At 38.1% G+C, this 20,239-nt stretch overlaps 1 protein-coding gene across 1 annotated transcript in view; it reads right to left on the reverse strand.

Annotated features, from left to right (window-relative positions):
• Xirp2 (xin actin binding repeat containing 2) overlaps positions 1-14,051 on the reverse strand; it is a 336,814-nt gene extending 322,763 nt beyond the window's left edge. The window contains exon 1 of the mRNA XM_055600574.1: positions 13,644-14,051. The gene's annotated coding sequence lies outside the window, so the exon portion shown is untranslated. The remainder of the gene's footprint in view (positions 1-13,643) is intronic.
• Positions 14,052-20,239: the final 6,188 nt, after the last annotated feature.

The following is a 20,239-nucleotide window of genomic DNA, read 5'->3' on the forward strand; positions in this document are numbered from 1 at the left end:
TCATCATCATCATCATCATCATCATCATCATCATCATCATCATCATCTTATATAATCATTCCCTCATTTCAGGAGGGAAGAACCAGGGCATCAGAAGAATCAGATCAGAGCAAACCCTGCCATCTCTCAGTGTAACTAACCCAGTGTCTGGTGTATGGTATTTGTTCATAATCTTGTTAATTCCAAAGTGGTTGTTAACCCTGTCTCTGACTTGCCATCCACAGCACACATACGTTGTCTCACAGACTCAGATCATCTCTATTCCACATTTGCCTTGTCCTTGGTTAGTCACTCCAGGGACCCAACACAATCAGTATCCTTGTTGCCCCTGCAAATGACACCACACCTTCAGGGTTCCTGTACTCTTTAGGGAATTTCATACCTCATGTTACTAAGTCTTACTTTTTTCTTCATGATCCCTCCAATCCTGAAGTTTGCAGGCCACCAAAACTAGTACCATATGGGAGATGCTTACATATCACCAAGTGGCCCCTCTGGACCACAGCTCAATGTGGGTGGTGCTAGCCCTATGTGAGTAGTTTTGGGCGGTGTCAGAAAACAAGCAAAGCAAAGAAGGGGAAAGATGCCATCATCCCTCTATGATCTCTGCTTCAGTTGCTGCCTGAGGCTCCTTGATCAACTCCCCTTGACGATGGACATGCAGACTCTGCAGAGGAGAACCAGGAGATATCACCTCAGGAACATTCTCTTATTAATCCCCAATATATCTTCAGCCTCATAAAGCCAGCATCCATTGTTCTTGTAAAACAGCTTTCACAGCCACAGATTCTTTTTATAGAGACCTCACACAGAGAGCCCTAACGGAGGTTTTTGAGGGACTTTCAAAAATGTCTTCTTTGGTCTCAATATTATCTTCCAAGATCCCACACTAATCTCTGAACACTCATTGGCTTTACCAGCCCAAATCTCAACAATTTTTTAACTTCCTCCCACAAAATAGTTCAAGGCATAGAAGCCACACCGTCAAGCTCATCACTTGCCCTCTCTATGATACCAAATTCTATATAGTTCACTTCTGCTGTTGAGATAAGGACAATGACCAGAAGCAGCTTTGTGGGATGGACCTTATTTGATCTTATATTCTATAGTCCATCACCAAGGAAAGTTAAGCAAGGAGCCTGAAGCAGTATAACTGAAGCAGAGACCACAGAGAGATGATGGTGTCTTTCTCCTTGCTTGCAGCCCCAAACCACTCACACAGGGCTATCACCACCCACAGTGAGCTTAGCCCTCCCACATCAAATGGTAATCAAGAAAATGTCTCACTGGCATGCTTTCAGGCCACGCTGATGTAGAGAATGCTTCAGATGAAACACCATTTTCCTTAGTGAATCTACTTTTCTGTCAAATTGACAGAAAATTAACTAGCACACTACCTTTAGAAACTCCAAGTACTGAGTCTATAGGCTACATCTGAGATGGGGTTTTAGGTCCTCACCATGCATTATCCTTCATTGGGGTATCAGTCTCTGCAACGCCCCCAGGGCTCAGTTTTTTATTTTATTTTTTGGCTCTGTTGGTCTCCTTTTGGAGCTCCTGTAAGGGGAGCAGGAGCTGTGTCTGGCATGAACTCAGTGACAGGCTTTCTGATCACCTCCCCCTGGAGGGGGTGCAGCCTTGCCAGGCCACAGAAGAAGAAAATGCAGCCAGTCCTGATGAGACCTGATAGGCTAGGGTCAGATGGAAGGTGAGGAGGACCTTCCTCTCAGTGAACTGGGGGAGGGACATAGGGGGAAAAGAGGGAGGGAGAGTGGGATTGATAGAAGATGAAGGAGGGGCCTACAGGTGAGATACAAACTGAATACATTGTAATAAATGATAAGAAAAAGAGAAAAAAGAAAAGAAAAGAAACTCCAAGTACAACTGTGGTCCTTTCCAAGTGAGAAAATGGAAGTCCATCGTGGTTATACTGCTCAAGGGCACATAAGGAAATATGTAGGATAAGAAAATTTAATAATTTATTCATTTGATGCTATTTTGTTGCCATTTCTTAAATTGCATTAGGTTTACCTCTTAAAAATCTCTCTTTCAGGTGTTATAATACTTAATGTTCACAAATATTTAATGCTGTATAATTTGTTCATTATATTTATATATATATATATATATGATTAGTAATATTGAAGCAAAATTTCTTACTCTAGTTTATGCTCTCAAGATGCTACTGATCCAAATATTACAACTCACCCCTTGTCATCAAATATCCACATATATGTGATGCTGGAATGAAGATGATCAGCCTATACAACATGCTATTTAACAAGTACTGAAGTAATATTTCTCACTTAAAACTACACTTCAGCTTTATGATACAATGATTTCCCATTATTCAGGCAAAATAAATAAATTTTAGGTCTTCAAATTTCTTTATATTTCTTCTCAAGAAAAGAACATTCAAAAATCTATGTATTTCTTCTCATAAAAGGAACATCCTATTCATTTTTTTAAATGCTGTTTGATAATTTCATGCATGTGTATGATTTATTTTGATCTTGATCATCCCTCACACCTCCTCCAACTCCTCCTATACACTAGTCACCACATCCTCCTCCAAGTTCTGTGGATTGTGTTCTAAAGCCCAGTTCGTTTTTCTTTCTTTTTATCTTCTTGCAAACTTTGCATTATTTTATTAACTTTGAGGCTTAAATGTAAAATTAAAAACAATAAAAATCAAGGAGGAGGCTCTGACTTCAGTATGCCATTTCCGGGGACATCATCCAAGAAGTTACAGGTAGTAAGCCAAGACATCGCTGCTTCCTTTGCCTTTATTCTCTCACCTTCTCTCCTTCCTCTACTGTCAGAGTTTCTTTCAAAAGAAGAGGCTCAAGTCCCTGTTAGATTCCTGAAATTGCACTTGGCTTCCTCAGAAATTAGACGAATGCTTTTCTATTTATTTAGTTAATCAAATTTTTATTTTTAAATATTAGTTACAGTTTATTATTTTTTTTAATTTTTTATTAATTACACTTTATCCCCCCATAAGCCCCTCCCTCCTCCCCTCCGATCCCACCCTCCTTCCCCTTTCTGCATGCATGCCACTCCCCAAGTCCACTGATAGGGGAGGTTCTCCTCTCCTTTCTGATCTTAGTCTATCAGTTCTCATCAGAAGTGGCTGCATTGTCCTCTACCATGGCCTGGTAAGGCTGCTCCCCCCTCAGGGGGAGGGGATCAAAGAGCAGGCCAATCAGATTATGTCAGAGGCAGTCCCTCTTCCCATTACTATGTAACCCACTTGGACACTGAACTGCCATGGGCTACATCTGTGCAGGGGTTCTAGGTTATCTCCAAGAATAGTCCTTGGTTGGAGTATGAGTCTCTGGGAAGTTCCCTGTGTTCAAATTTTCTTGTTCTGTTACTCTCCTTGTGGAGTTCCCGTCCCCTCCAGCTCTTACTATTTCCCACTTCTTACATAAAATTCCATTCACTCTGCCCATCAGTTGCCACAGAGGGCCTCTGAAAGCCTCTGCAGTATAGACTGTCAAAGAAGATGCTGAGCCTGATGGACAACTGATGGGCAGTTTATTAATTTTGTATCCCAGCTGTATCCTGCTACCTCACTCCCTCCCAGTCTCACCCTCCCTTCCTCATCTTCTTCCTACCTCTTTCCAAGTCCACTGATAGGGGAGAACCTCCTCCCCTTTCATCTGACCCTAGCTTATCAGGTATCTTCAGGCCTGGCAGAAAAGTTCTCCTCTGTGGCCTAGCAGGGCTGCTCCTCTGTCGGTTGGGGGAGGAGAGGGCAAAGAGCCAGCCATTGAGTTCAAAATAGTCCCTGTTCCCCTTACTAGGGTACTCACTTGAATACTGAGCTACCATGGGCTACATTCGAGTAGGGGTTTTAGGTTATATCAATACATGGTGCTTGGTTGGAGATACAGTTTCACAAAAGAACTCTGTGCCCAGATATATTTGGTCCTTGTGGAGTTCCTATCCTCTCCAGGTCTTACTAACTCCCACATTTATCATATGATTCCTGCACTCTGCCGAAGGTTTGGTTATGAGTCTCAGTATCTGCTTTGATACACTGCTGGAGACTTGCAGAGACCCTCAGTAGCAGGTTCTTGTCCTGTTATTGTTTTCTTCTACATCCAATGTCCATCCCACTTGTCTTTCTAAGTGAAGGTTGATCATCTTACCCAGGACTAAAGAAGTTAAAAAGCAATAAATCAAGCAATCCAATTAAAAAATGGGGTACAGAGCAAAACAGAGAAGTCTCTGTAGAGGAATATCGAATGGCAGAGAAACACTTAAAGAGATGCTCAACGTCCTTAGCCATCAGAGGGATGCAAATCAAAACAACTCTGAGATTTCACCTTACACCCATCAGAATGGCTATAATCAAAAACTCAAGTGACAACACATGCTGGAGAGGTTGTGGGGAAAGGAGAACCCTCCTCCATTGGTGGTGGGAATGTAAACTTGTACAACCACTTTGGAAATCAATCTGGTGCTTTCTTAGACAATTAGGAATAGCGCTTCCTCAAGATCCAGTTATACCACTCCTAGGCATATATCCAAAAGATGCTCAAATATAAAACAAGGACATCTGCTCAACCATGTTTGTAGCAGTTTTATTTGTAATAGCCAGAACCTGGAAACAACCCAGATGTCCCACAACGGAGGAATGGATACAGAAATTGTGGTACATCTACACAATGGAATATTACTCTGTGATTAAAATCAAGGAAATCATGAAATTTGCAGGCAATGGTGGGATCTAGAAAAGAGCATACTGAGTGAGGTATCCTAGAAGGAAAAGATACACATGGTATATACTCACTTAGAAGTGGGATCTAGACCTATAAGATAGGATAAACCTAAAGAGTTTAAAATAGCCTGAGCATAACTCCATTTTGAAATAAAGATCTTGACTGGGAACTGAATTCAGGTACCAGGAAATATCACAGAATGTATACCTGGCAGAAAACAATAGCTTCCTAGCATCAGCCTCCAGGAAATATAACAGACTAAATGCTTCATAGAAAATAGAGACAAATTCCCTAGCAATAATCAATGGGAATAAGTTGAGAATTGGGTGGGAAAATTCTCCCCAATGTTTCAGATATGGTTTAGAAAAATAGCCACTGTGATTATATGCCTTAGCCATTGTTCTTGTGTGCCTCAGAAAAAGGTCACCCTACTCTGCTAAACTTCACCCATTTCTGTAACACCAAGACTTGTGCCCCCTGCTTGCTGAGCCCCCTGCTCACAGACTTTCCCTTTAAAAATCCTGCTCACTCAGAGCTTGGGGTCCCACTTCTCTACTGTTGTGTCAGTGAGACTTGGGTCCCGATTTCAATCGCTCTCGTAATAAAGCTCTCTTGTAATTGCATCGAGTAGTCTCCTGGTGGTCTCTGAGGGTCTCATGAACCTGGCATAACAAACCTACTGAAATCTGTACACCTAAAGAAGATAAACAAGAAAGAGGACCCTGGGTAAGATGATCAACCCAGGTAGTTTTTCTAGGGCTTCCACTATGTGCCTGGGTGGAGGGCCATCCACCGGAGTTTATTATTATATCTTTTGCATGAACTGATTTTTAAATTAATGTTTTCAATACTCATAAGTGTTTGGTAATTATATTTTTAAGCCTTTTCAAGATAGTTAAAATGCTTGCATAGCTTTTTAAGCACTTTTATTGAATTCATGATTCTTGTGATAAATTGTTTCACAAACATCGGTGAGAAGGCACCAACAAAAGTGTCAGTTTAAGAAGAGGAGCTGAACCAGAGAGTAAAGAAAGCCAAGCCCCAGGAACTCACATATCTGGGGTTAAGGAGCGCAGGTAAGTTCAAACTCCTAATGAAATGATTTTGTAATGGAAGATGAACTGGGGATTGACCTGTGCTTTCAAGCACCTGATTTAATTCAGAACTAAAAGGTAGATGATGCCAGATTTGTCATTAATGAAAAACAGAAGCTTTGATTATCGGACTGAATGAAAATAGCTAATAGTGGATGATATTGACCATCTTTGATTACTCATGGTTTATGTAACAATTGCTGTGCATATAATTTCATACACTCTTTATCTCTATGTCGTTTTGTTTTCCACCCAGTCGCAGAATAAATTTAATCAATATATTCTAAGGCAAGAGCACAACCAGTGTATACCAGTGGAGTATTCTATGTTAATTCTGTTTCACGTTTGAATGGTCTTTGTCAAAAACCCAGAGCCTACATAAGTGACGGGGATAGCTACTGTTAAATATTAAGTAAACTCAACTGAATTCTTCAATTTAATGATTTTACGGAGCAATTATAGCTGTGCATTGAAAACATAGGGAGTCATTAAGCCACATAATGAAATAATCAGATTGTTTACCATTCCGAGTCCCAGAGACTCTGATGGAATAAAGTCAAGATTGATTAATTGAATCACACACACACACACACACACACACACATACACACAAATGTTCATTAGCCAGGGGAACAAACAGAAGGCTGCATATCTTTCAGGGAACAGTTTTAGGGGTTTCCTCCTCCCAGTCCTGTGGACAGCAAATGGGGCCTTTGAAGGAGAGGGAAGGAAGTCTACCTGCCTGATCTCAAGGTAAGCCTGAAGTCTGCTCCCATTCAGAAATGCTACTTCAAGCTGGGTGAATGTCGCTTAAGAACTGTCTGAATTTTCTCCAGGCTCTACTTAACCTATAAAAGAAAATATGAATTGAGACAAATATTTCCCCCATGCTTTTTGCCTTTAAATCTTTATTCTGAAACATTTTTCCCTCTTCTCCTCTCTCCTTTCTCTCTTCCTCCTCACGCCCCTCTCTAACACAAACTTCCTGAAGTTGTTGACATCAAAATTCTGCATCAGCTTCACTGTATAAACTTGTGGGACCCACAGGACAGTGCATCATCTGTAAGGTCCAGGGCAGAATTGTTTACTGTGCTGTTGTCCTGGGAAATATCTATATTCTTCTAGTCATAACCCTGTATCATCACATCTCTTCCTCCCTTTCATCTGACTCTCCTGAATCTTTCTTATTAAAAGAAAAAAAAAACAAAATATTAATCTAGTATTACATAGAAAGCTCTTGGCTTCTCAAGATTCTTTTTTAAAAAATTTTTATTTTCATTTATTTTTTTATTTATTACAAATTATTCACTTTGTATCCCAGCTGTAGATACTCTCTTATCCTCTCCCAATCCCACCCTCCCTCCCTTTTCTCCTCCCATACTCCTCCTCCAGGACATTGATAGGTGAGGTGCTTCTCCCATTCCATCTGAGCCTAGCCCATCAGGTCTCCTCAGGACTAGCTATATTGTCTTCTTCTGTGGCCTGTAAGGAGGTGATCAAAGAGCTTTCCCCTGATTTCATGTCAGGGATTTCATGACAGCTCCTGTTCCCCTTACTAGAGTACGTACTTGGACACTGAGCTACCATAGTCAATATCTGTGCAGGGGTTCTAGGTTATCTCCATGTATGGTCCTTGGTTGGAGTATCAGTCTCATAAATGACTACTGTGCCTGGGTATTTTGGTTCTATTGCTCTCCTTGTGAAACTCCTGTCTCCTCCAGAGCTTTCATCTCCCATTTCTTTCAAAAGATTCCCTGCACTCTGCCCAAAGTTTGGCTAGGAGTCTCAGCATCTGCCTCAATACCCTGCAGGGTAGAGACTTTCAGAGACCCTCTGTGATAAGCTCCTGTCCTGTTACCTGTTTTTTGTTCTTCCTCTTCTGATATCTATCCTGTTTGCCTTTCTGAATGAGAATTGATCTTCTTACCCAGGGTCCTTCTTTAGGTGTATAGATATTAGTATATTTATCCTTTATTATGTCTAATATCCACTTATAAGTAAGTATATACCATGTGTGTCTTTCTGCTTCTGGGATACTTTCACTCAGGATGAATTTTTCTATTTCTCACCATTTGCCTGCAAATTTCATGATTTCCTTGTTTTTAATTGTTGAGTTGTGTTCCATTGTGTAAATGTGCCACAATGTTTGTATCCATTCCTTTGTTGAGGGACATCTGGGGTGTTTCCAGATTCTTGCTATCATGAATAAGCCACTATGAAAATTGGTTGAGCAAATGTCTGTGTGGTTTACTTTAGCATAAGCATATATATTTTAGATATATGCTTAGGAATGGTATAGCTGGATCTTGAGCTAGCACTAGTCCTAATTTTCTGAAAAAAAAAAAAAAGTGCCAGATTGATTTCCAAAGTAGTTGTACACCAGCAATGGAGGAGAGTTCCTCTTTCTTCACATCCTCTCCAGCATGTGTTGTCACTTGAGTTTTTGATGATAGCCATTTTGACACATTTAAGGTGAAATCTCAGGGTTGTTTTGATTTGCATTTCCCTGATGACTAAGGAGGTTGAATATTTCTTTAAGTGTTTCTCTATAGAGAAATCTCTGCTTAGCTCTGTACCTCATTTTTTAATTGGACTAGTTGATTTGTTGCTTTTGAACTTCTTGAGTTCTTTATATATTTTGAATATTATATGTTCTTTATATATTCTAGATACCCTCTGTCAGATATAGGGTTGGTGAAGATCTTTTCCCAGTCTATAGGCTGTCGTTTTGTTCTGACGACAGTGTCCTTTGTTTTACAGAAGCTTTTCAGTTTCATGAGGTCCTATTTATTGATTGTTGGTCTTAGATCCTGTGTTGTTTGTGTTCTGTTCAGGAAGTTGTCTCCTATGCCAATGAGTTCTAGGCTCTTCCCCACTTTTTCTTCTAACAGGTTTAGTGTGTCTGGTTTTATGTTGAGGTCTTTGATCCACTTGGACTTTTGTTTTGTGCAGGGTGATAAATATGGAACTATTTGCATTTTTCTACATGTAGACATCCAGTTAGACCAGCACCACTTACAGAGGCCCTAAATGAACCTAATAGATGTCTATAGAACTTTTCACCCAAAAGGTACACTCAAAAGAGTGTACCTTCTTCTCCGCACCTTCTCAAAAGTCGACCATATAGTCAGGCGCAAAGCAAGCCTCAACTGATACAAGAAGATTGAAATAGTCCCTTGTATCCTTTCAGACCTCCATGGGCTAAAAATAGACCTCAACAACAGAAATAACAAAAAGCCTACCTACACATGGACACTGAACAACTCACTACTTAATGAAAGCTGGGACAAGAAAGAAATGAAAAAAGAAATTAGAGACTTCCTAAAATTCAATGAAAATGAAGGCCGAATTTACCCAAACTTTGGGATACAGTGTAAGCAGCGTTAAGGGGAATGTTCTCAAGATTCTTAACCATGGTTGCTAAATCCTCCATGTCATGCCAGGGCTTTGGGAATTAGGATGTAAATGTCCTTGGGAATGTGCTTATTCTATCTAGTCTACTATCCAGTACTAATTTTGTTATATAAATAGAAGTGAAGAATAAGATCAACCATAGCTAATTGTGAAATGGCACCTTTTGTGTGGGATCACACTTCTAAGTGTGTTTACACACGATATGTTGAACCATTTGTTTAATTATTAGTGCATGACACCTCACAAGACTGGGTAAATGGAAAAGCTCACCAGAAACATGTGAAGAAAAGCAAATGTTTATTGTCTGAAAGCAACTAAATCTGAGGTACTGTTGAGTTTAAAGCAAATTCTGATATATAATATTGCACTAAGAATGTATTATTCTTCCTAAATTTATAATCTTATGATGTATTCTCAGAACTCTTAAAAAGATCTCTTAAATTTACATTCCACACTATTCATCTGTAATGAAACTCTTTGAATCTGTAGCAACAATTCATAGTTTGTCTATACACATAAAACATACAGGCTGAAGGTCAGTTTATATTTCTTTGATGATGTATTTTATAAATTCTAAGTTAAAATTATACATATGTGAAAACTGCTAATATTGCAACAAATAAAATCATTTTAAGAATTCCTTGTTAATTTATTACTTTCCCTATCAGAATGAATTGTTTTAAAATAAAATTCTGCACCACTGGGAAGTTTTAAAGCATAGATGTCTCTCTTTGATGAGTTTTCATGTTTATGGAAAATATTATTAACAGTGAAAAAATATTAAGTTGATCCTTGTTCTTTATATTCTTACTGAGAAATAATTTTATAAACTAAAGTACACTCAATGAACACTTGAAGAAATAAGACATATTCCCTCTGTGTTTGATAAAAATGTTTTAGAGAAATATTTACCTGTGTATATATAGGGTGTATATTATTTTAATCTAATGTATATGTGTTTCAAACATTCAAAATTCTATAGAATTTCATTAAAATGCAACAAATTCTTAGCATTTCAAAGCCAAGTTCCTATAGCTGAACATTCCCTTTTGTAGCAAAGCTAAAATGTAATTAATTGTTTCTTATTGTTGAAATAATTTGCTAGTTGTAAACAATTTCCTGCATTTGAAATTACTTTTAGTCCTCACATTAAATGTCATAAATATTGAAGAACTTTCTCCACCTCATCAGTATTCTAAGACATTCTATAAATATGTGTCAGCATTATGAAGTAGCTAAAATTTTTGCATGATTTATGCAAATAAAAATTATCTCATTACTTTGTAATGACACTTAATAATATAAAGTGTTGATAGGGTGAGAACAAAGGACCTACAGAGACTAACTATGATTTGTATGTATGCAACCACTATGCAGAGAATGAAATATCTAATTTCAAATTTAGTTGAACTAGAACTGTGCTTACATGCCTAACACCGTATCAAAATGTTTCACTGTAAGAAATTTAATTCCTTATTGACTTATTCTTCACCCCCCCCCAACTTCAGACCACATTGTAGCACTAGTAGAATTTACAGGGAAAGAAAATGTTGCTAACACTCTTACCTATTCCTCATGTAATGACTTTAAAATGTGTGTCTGCTGTGGATAAAAGATCTGTAAAGGCACAATTAATGCATCATGAACTTATAGAAATATTGCATTATGAGATAGTACCCTAGGATAGTTTAAAGACATCATATGAGATGCACCAAATAAATCACAGTTTTCAAGAAAGTAGAGATATCCATGTATTTAATTTTTGCTATGGTTATCTTTCAAACACTAGCTAGCAAGCCACATACCATTCTGAATAGCAGTGCTCTCATGTTATAGCCAGAATGTTATTGATGCTTCATTTCTTTGTTGCTAATCAGCTGCAATTTATCCAAATTAGAACAGATTGTATTATTATAACTTGTGTACGTGTGTAAAAACTTTTCTACATTTGGTCACATTTTTATTACTTATTCTAGGGATATGCCCTGAATTGTTACACTAAAAGCAACAATGAGTGAACATTTTGTTGCTTTTCAGAGTTTATGAAGATAAATTAAATAATGCTACAAAACTATATCTGTATGTACCCCAGTTTCTTCTCATCCAAATTACCAAAGTACAAAGGATCATGCCTGCTGGAATAGCACAGTGTAAAGAAAAATCTTTAAATCAGGACTGTGTTCAGAGTTTTGCCGCAGTTAGGAGAGGGCTTCTGCTTTCACACATGCAACTTCCTATCATTTCTTGCCCTTAGATCAATTAGTCATTTGATGTTTAAGGAGCAGAGACTTTTACGTAAATCCCACTAGGTGAACTAGGATCAGGGCTTGTGGAGACAGCTCAGTCAGTTCTCAGCCTCTCTCATGTCTTGACCCTGTAACAGTTTGTCATGTTGTGGTGACCTCCAACTATAAAATCAATTTTTGTTGCTATTTCATAACTGTAGATATGTTACTGTTATGAACCATAACATATATGTCTGAAATGTGGAATATATAGCATAGGACCTCAGAAGAGATTATGGCCCACAGGTTGAGAATCACTGCGGTAGAGTGTTTTCCTCAGGAGCATGGGGGCCTCTGTCCACCTGCTTATAATTCAGAGGTGAAAGCAGGCAGATCCCGGTGAGCAAGCCCTAATCAGCAAGCCCCAGGCCTCGGAAGTCCTGCTTCCAAAGCCATGGTATATAATTTCTGAGGAATGACACCTAAGCTACTTCCGATATCCAAACACATGAGGACAGACATGCATGTGTATCTACACGCATGACGGTGCATGTATGAATATACATACAGAAGCAAATGAAAAGCAAGACTAGATATTAGCGAAAATTAGTTTGCCCAAAATTTTATTTTTATGATGCCCTCTATGGAAGCAAATCAGACATAAGCACGAGTACAATTGTAGCATCATGATAAATGTTCTTAGGCAAAAACTGCAAAAACAAAGCATGGGTTTTACTGCCAGATGAGTACACACAATATCATGTGCTTGTCTTTTAATTAAATTCTTTTGTAGTGTGACTTCTGTACAGGCCCTAACATATATAATTTTTTGAAAATAATTTAGGCTCAAATAATAGTTGTTTTATTTGACTGTGAAAGTAGAAAATGCGGTCATCGTTGACAATAGTGCTCATCCAATTTTCTGTCTTTGATTAAAGACGGCTTTGACTAATAGAGTCATTTCATGTGTTGTCAATGATCATAATCAACAGTGAATGATCATCAAGTAGTAGAAAATCTTCAATCTCAGTATTTTGTAACATGAGACTATTATATACACTTTCGTATGATTCAAAAAAATGTAGTCATTTGTAGGGTCAAATGCTATTCTGTTTCAGAAGCAAATTGCAAGTTTGGGGACGAAAATCCAGGTCACTCTAGTTTCAAAGCTTTTATTCATTTCATATCATGCCATTACAGATAAGTCTTATGGGACATCAGAGCATTTTGACCTAAATTGTTCCCTTGCAATATTCCAAGTTTGTTATTCAGAAAAACAGCTGACTTCTGCAGTAATAGACATGACCCTGGGAAAATGTCCTTTCGTAAAAATAAGCTCACGTCTATCTACATTAGTAAACAGATGTTGGCAATTCTGACTTGCAGCCCCCATCTGTTTAAGAAAATCTTTCAAGGACACAGGGTCTGAGTCCCTGACACCTGGCTCGGAAAGGGTTGTGCACAGGAAATCACCTGATAATTATTACACAGGAGACTTTGCCTACATAACAGACAATTCTACATTTCCCCTCTCGCACCAGCATGCCTCATTGCTACATATTTGTCAGTATTCTTGGTCCTTTCCCTTGTCTCTTGAACAGTCAACCTCCTATTTAAACTTCAACTCTTAAGTCCTCCTTTGAGCTTCCTTCTGCAGGCGTGACATCCATGCTTAAACACATGATACATTTTGTTTTCTGCTAATCTATTGCCACTTTTCTTTCCACAGACCAAACTTCAAGATAAACCTCAAAGTGAAAAGAGGAAAAAAAATTGCAAACTTTCTCTCACAGCCCATCCTAAGTTTGGTGCTCTTGTTTGAAGTTTGAGACACAAAAAATGGTTAAAATTTTTCCTTGCGCCCAAGGAACCTATAACCTATTTGTGCAAACCAGGCACATACACAAAGAACCACCAACAGAACAGGACATACTAGAATTGATTTTGTAGGAGTGAAATGGAGTCAAGTCCCAATTGACACAGACTATAAAGAAGTCAATAACAGATTATGTCAAACTTCAGTTCTCCTATATGATGTTACCCAGACAGCTGGCTAGGGTATAAGTGGAAATATACAAACAAACAAACAAAAACAAAATCCTGTATCTTCAGGACTAAATGAGAGCCTAGGCAATCCTCTAGACTTGATGACTGTAATCCTGAAACTAATTGCTTCTTACCTTTTGGACATATTCAGCTGGTCCAGCTGGGTTAATTTCATCCTTAGGTGCCTCAAAAATACTCCTCAGCTCCTCCAGGGCAATGGAAAAGCGTTCAATCCTGCGTCGGCCAGTCAGGGAATCCTCCTTCAGTACTTCCGGCTGGCCACAGTCCCTGAGTTTGTCACTCTGGTCTTCCAGAACTCCATCTTCCAGCTCTCCACTCAACACCTCTTCCCTCGCGCTGCAGGACAGACTCCGTGCCTCTGGAGGGTCGAGCGCGGAGCGCACCTCTCCTTCAGGTGCAAGCACGTTGCTTTCCTTAAGCTGGAAGATCCTGCACCGACTGCCTCCAGGGTAGGTCTCACTTCTCTGGTAGTTACTGGATTCCCATTTCTGCCTCAAGATATTCAGTGAGCCCTTCTGTATGGGGAAAGTAGGTGGCTCCAGCTTGTCCTAAAATGTCAAAAGTTCCTTCATTTTAAATGTGCCCAAAAGTCAGGTGTGTTCAAATACATTGTTCAAGAAACTTGACTCGGTGGCACAATGCCTTAACAGCCACAAACCCACACATATTGAGAGGAAAGGTTAGCACAGATCCAGGGAGGTAACCAAAAAGAGACAAGAACAAAACTAGGAAGACACAATTTTATTCTTCTTCTTCTATGCAAAATCAAACCTGTGAATTCATTGTTAAATAAATTCTGAGAAAGGGGTCATTTATGAAAGAGGCAATGAAGCATGAGTGGACATTTCTCATGTGTAACTGTATAATATTTCCTTTCAATTATCGGTTTTTGCAAATCTCTTTAGAAGTAACAGAGCAAAAGCTTACTGTTATTATGCCTTGGATGTAGGGCAAACACTTGTATAATTGCCTCATACATGTACACATTTTGTTCCCCAAATTATACCACATAAATTAGTTGATACTATTATTACTGTGTTTCAGATATAGAATTTGTGTTGAATAATTTACCCAGGTTCTCAATGCCAAAGCCTGAATTTGAAATTTATACGCATAATCCAAATTTGCTCCTGATACCACCGATTTTAATGTCACTTTTGTGCTTTTAAAAATGCCTCATTGTGAAGCTCATTTGAACAGGACTTTGTTTCAGAGTTTTATGGTGAATAGAAAAAATTCAAATGAAAAAAATATATTCTTATCATAAAATACAGAGGCTCTCACACACATGTAGGAGATAAATTATGGTCAGCAAGAGTTACAAGCTACCGTGAATTCTGTCATTTAAATATAAATAGCTTTTTTTCCAACTCAGATTCTGCATTGCAAATTTGGGAGCTTTTAAAAATAAATTTTGCTCTTGAAAGATCTTGCATTTTCCTGTAAAAGTGTCAGCAAGTGGTATACAATACCATTTAGAGTAAGCTTTGGAAGTATCTCAAAAAGTCATCTAATTTAATGGCTATGGATTTTTTTTTTTTTTGGATGTTGGTCTCATTTTGGAAAGTACTTAATGTATGAGACTAAATGCACACATTAGATTAATAAGTGTATATAGAAGAACAAACTTTGTTTTTATTAAGTAATATATCCTCTTACTGTGTAAAAAGCTTGGTAATAGTTTAGATTTGCTTTCTTCCATATGACACAAAGTTTGCTAGGCACTGAATGGATAATGAAGTTGGGATCCTGGCCCTACTGCATAGCTGTGTGCATATAGCAGATGTCTGTTTCCAGGGAAAGCTTCACTAAACTTGTGATCTTGAAAAGGCTTCATTGGATAAATAAAATCAAATAGTATGACTCAGCTCTCTTTGACTAAACTCTTTTTATCCCTCCCTTCCTCCTTCTCTTTCCAGCCTATGGTAAACACAACTTTCTTCCAGGAAAACCTTATGATGGATCATCTCTTTTTGATATTCAAATGCATAGTAGGTTTTCATAGATAATTATGCTACACTGAATATTAAGAATACATAACTTTGCATGTTTTTAATCACAAAGAAGTAATAAACTGTTGAGGAGATAGTTATACATAATTTGAATCTTACAAATGTACGCAGGCAACAGTACATGGTAGCCCAAAAATAGTATGTCATATTATACTATTTTATATTTAATTAACCTCCACAAACCTCTAACAAACTGTTTATTATACTCCTCAATGGAGTTATTGATTCCTGTCATTAACTCTAAATCTATATTTTGGTAAAACTACATTTTAATTACTAAAATATTTACACTGCTTATGAGCCCCCTAGACTTCAATGCTTGGAAATAGTGAGGTTTAAGAGACATAAATTTTTAGACTAAAACAGATTGGAAATTTTGGCCACAAAAACATCACTAATTAATACATTTGTGTTAGTCACCTTCAGAATGTGTGAATAAAACAGTGGTACCATGTCAAGACCTGAATGTCTGTCTCAAAAACTAACCATCAAATGACAAGACTTCTACCAACAAGATCTGTAATTTTGTGTTCTGTCTGCAAGTAAATAAACATACATGGCTATTTAATATAGTGATTATTTCTGATTCAAACTTGCATGGTTAGGAAGAGAAAGTTGAACAAGAAAACATCAAATGATAAAAATAAAACCCCAAGAAGATAACAAACTACCAAACCAGAGAAGAGACCTACTTTCTCCTAGAGCAAACAGGTCCTAATGATTTAAATTGATTTGATGATCTAATTCTAAATCAGAATGGAAGACTCTACACCCCTCAATTCTTCCTGATGAACATACTTAAAAACCCAGGGATCTTAGTTAGAACAATTATGAGAATCTTTCCTGCATTTTCTTTCCTTTACCTATCTATAGTTGTTTGTTGGAAGCATCAATAAGGAGAGAAGGAATTATCTCTGACCTGTACTTGACTGCCTGCTCTTTGATTACTTCCTCCTGGTAGAGAGGCCTTGCCAGGCCACAGAGGAAAAGGAGCCAGGCAGTCCTGATGAGACTTGATAGGACAGGGTTATAAGGTAGAGGAGGAGGGCTCCTCCTTTCTGTGGTCTAGGAGAGGGAGATGGGGGGAAGTGAGAAGGAGGGTAAGAACAGGAGGAGATGAGGAAGGGGGCCTACAATTGGGATATAAAATGAATAAATTATAAAAAATAAAAAAGAAATAAAGTGAAACAAAACAAAAATAATAAGGTAGAAGCAATAATAGGAGAATATTTGTCTGGAACATTTCACACACAAAATATACTCCTTGCACTGACAAAACCAATAGAAATTTAGAAAATGGAAACATAGAATAATGATAATAATAATCATGTATGCTTTGCAAAATATGCAACTAATTTTCCCCATTTCCCTCAAGGACAAGTCAGTGTCTAAAATTTACGTTTTTCTTTACTCTTCTTTTCATATTCCTCAGCTCAGAGAAGTCATAGATATCAAAGAATATTTTAACCATTAAATCTGATATTTTTCTTTGTTCAGTTTCTCTTGAAAATATCATGCATGCATATGAAAGATTCTGATGACTCAATTTTCCCTTTGCTATCTCTTATATTCTTATCACCCCTATAAAACTCTTGACTGTCCTTTCCCCTACATTCATATATTTGGTTGGATTTATAACTTATTTTGTTTAACTAAGGCCATCTGTGTGACAACTGAGTTGGCACTATTCAATGGAGAATTGCTGGGTCATGGGTGGGTGTATGTATGAAGGCAATGACTCACCTTCTCTCCGAATCTATTATTAATAAGAAGTTCAGAAGTGAGCCCCAGGGCCCGCTGATCACCTCATCCACCCATGTTTGACTACTGATGGGTCCATACTTGTGCAGATTCAGTGCAAACATCCTTAGTTGTGAGGTCATAATTGTTGTTATGGCTGTGCTTTCTCTAGAAGATGAAATTCACACTTCCCCCAGTCATAGCTCTTGGATCTATTCACAGGAGCTAGGAAATGGACCAGCCTGGATGCCCATTGATGGGTGAGTGTATAGTGAAAATGGTGCACATATACATAATAACTTCAAGGTAAATAACTGGGACTGGAAAAAGGTATATTGGGTTTGGTAACCTGGCATAGATACATGTTTCATGGTCTCATTCAACATGGAGCTGACATTTGAATCTGCAATTTCATGTGTTCACTTTGGAGTGCCCGATAAACAAACAAACAAAAAAAAAACAATAAACTTGAAGGTGTGTAATGGGTGAGGATGTTTTAAGGCATTGAAGTATTAGAATGTGGGCAATGTGAAAGCAGAGAAGGGAGTAATGTGGGTGGAAATGTTTAAGAAGGAGACAGGACATAGCAGGGCCAGGAAGAGGCATGTTAACAATGGAAAGTGGACATGAATAAGCCGTAGGGAAACCTACTCTCTTGTAACCAAGTAGAGGCAACAATTTGGCAATTTTCTTTTTAAAAATCAGTTTGAATGGAGATTCTTTATATGACTGGGAAAATCTGCCAAAGTCCTGGGTAACCTTAAACAATGACTCTGACATCAAAATTGGGATAGCTCCTTATTGTGTGAGTTGTTGGTCAGATTGGCAACAGAGGCTCCTCAAACAACAAAGCCATTCCTTGCCATTACTCTTGGTTACACAGCAAACTTAAGAGATAAACAGTATCGCAGAAGACAGCATGCAGCTTGGGCTGCTTAATACAGAGAAATTAAGCTGGAACTAAACTTTTAACTTCCTTGCTTCCTGGTAGCTTTCATGGTTCTGGAAGGTGCTAGGCAGGACACTGAGAGAAAGGGGCATCAGTACTCTTTTATTATTATTATCATTTTAAATTTGTTTATTTTTCATTAGTTACAGTTTATTCACTCTGTATCCCAATCTTAGCCCCGTCCCTCTTCCCCTCTCAATCAAACCCCCTCCCTCATTTCCTTCCATTCCCCTCCCCCATTCCACTGATAGGGGAGGTCCTCCTCCCCTTTCATTTGATCCTAGCCTATCAGGTCTCATCAGGAGTGGCTGCATTGTCTTCCTCTGTGGCCTGGAGGGGGAGGTGATCAAAGAGCAGGCTACTGAGTTCATGTCAGAGACAGTCTCTGTTCCCATTACTAGGGTATCCACTTGGATACTGAGCCGCCATGGGCTACATCTGTGCAGGGGTCCTAGGTTATCTCAATACATGGTCCTTGGCTGGAGTATCAGTCTCAAAGACTCTTGGGCCCAGATCTTTTGTTTGTTTGTTTATTGTTTTGTTCTCCTTGTGGAACTCCTGTCTCCTCCAGGTCTTTCTATCAGCCCCTTCTTTCATAAGAGTTCCTGTACTCTACCAAAGTTTGGCTATGAGTCTCTGCCTCTGCTTTGATACCCCACAGGGTAGAGTCTTTCATAGTCCATCTGTGGTAGGCTCCTGTCTTAATCCAAACAGCTACAAACCTGTGAACTATGAGACCAATCTAGCAAGAGGATATATATATATATATATATATATATATATATATATATATATATATAACAAAGTTTCATCAAAGAATTCTGAATTGGCTATTTGTGTTTCTGTTTCTTCCTGGTGGGAAGGAAACATGTCTACACTCTCTATTTGTGTCAAAGGTTACATCTCCATAACTGTCACTCAGTGGTAATGAGGGCTTCCTTCTCTTGGTATCAGTTGACACATGGAAAACAGAAAACAAAACAAACAAACAACAAAAACAAAACAAAACAAAAAAAAAGGTTTCCTCTGCTCAGTTATACAGATGCCAAATGATCATAGTGGGGATTCTGAGTCCCTGATGGGGTACCCTTCTGGAGTGTAAGAAGCCTGGCTTTCATCTTGGGCAATTAAGAGACAAACACAGGTCTGTAGCCCGCTTTGCAAGAAAATGCATAAGCTATTGGTTCTGAAGGCTATTTGTCTAGACAGAAAGTCCAACTCCAATCACCAAATGCTGATCACACATTCTATCTGTAATCTAATGAATGGCTACTATATCATGTTCCATATATACAGTATATATTCTTTTATCCTTGTTACTAACATTTTATTAACTTTTCCTATCTTACTGTGTGCCATCTATTTCTTATTGGATGCAGACGACCACAATGCTCTCATTCAGTAGGTGATGTTTGTTCTTTGGTGTCAAAAGTAGGTCATGATGACATTTGTTGCTGGACTTCTCAATAATAATTCATGACATTGTTCCCGTATTGCTGATGGTGTTCAAGTGTGAAGTGAAATTAAGAAAATTTTTCATCCCAGATCCCTGATAACAGAATTACAAGTACTGCAGAGGGCAGCAAGCCTCACATTTGCTCTATTGCACACTCGTATTAAACACTGTTATTCAGAAAAGATTACATGGAAATATGAGTTTAAGACACTTAACACACCCATCTTAGAAAATTATAAGGCACACGTCCTTGCAGGATGCTATGAAAAGCCCTTCAAAAAATTAGAAGTCTAAGTAATTCAAAGTTATTCTAAACTTATTAGGCGAGACATCTCTTGGATGTATTTTCTCCATCATATTTGTAGGCGAGGTCTTCTGTAAAAGCCATTTTGACAAATATTGATGGAAAAAAATAGCCAGTAATTATTAAAAGCAAGTCTCACTTTGTTGTTGTTGAGTGTATAATATATACTAGATCTTAAATCGTTTGTATATATTATTCACTTTTATATAATCATACTATAGCTTTAAAAATGTCTGAGGGAAAACATA

Source organism: Psammomys obesus, unplaced genomic scaffold (assembly GCF_907164565.1).
Source record: "Psammomys obesus unplaced genomic scaffold, mPsaObe1.curated_primary_1811, whole genome shotgun sequence".
NCBI classification, from domain to species: Eukaryota; Metazoa; Chordata; class Mammalia; order Rodentia; family Muridae; genus Psammomys; species Psammomys obesus.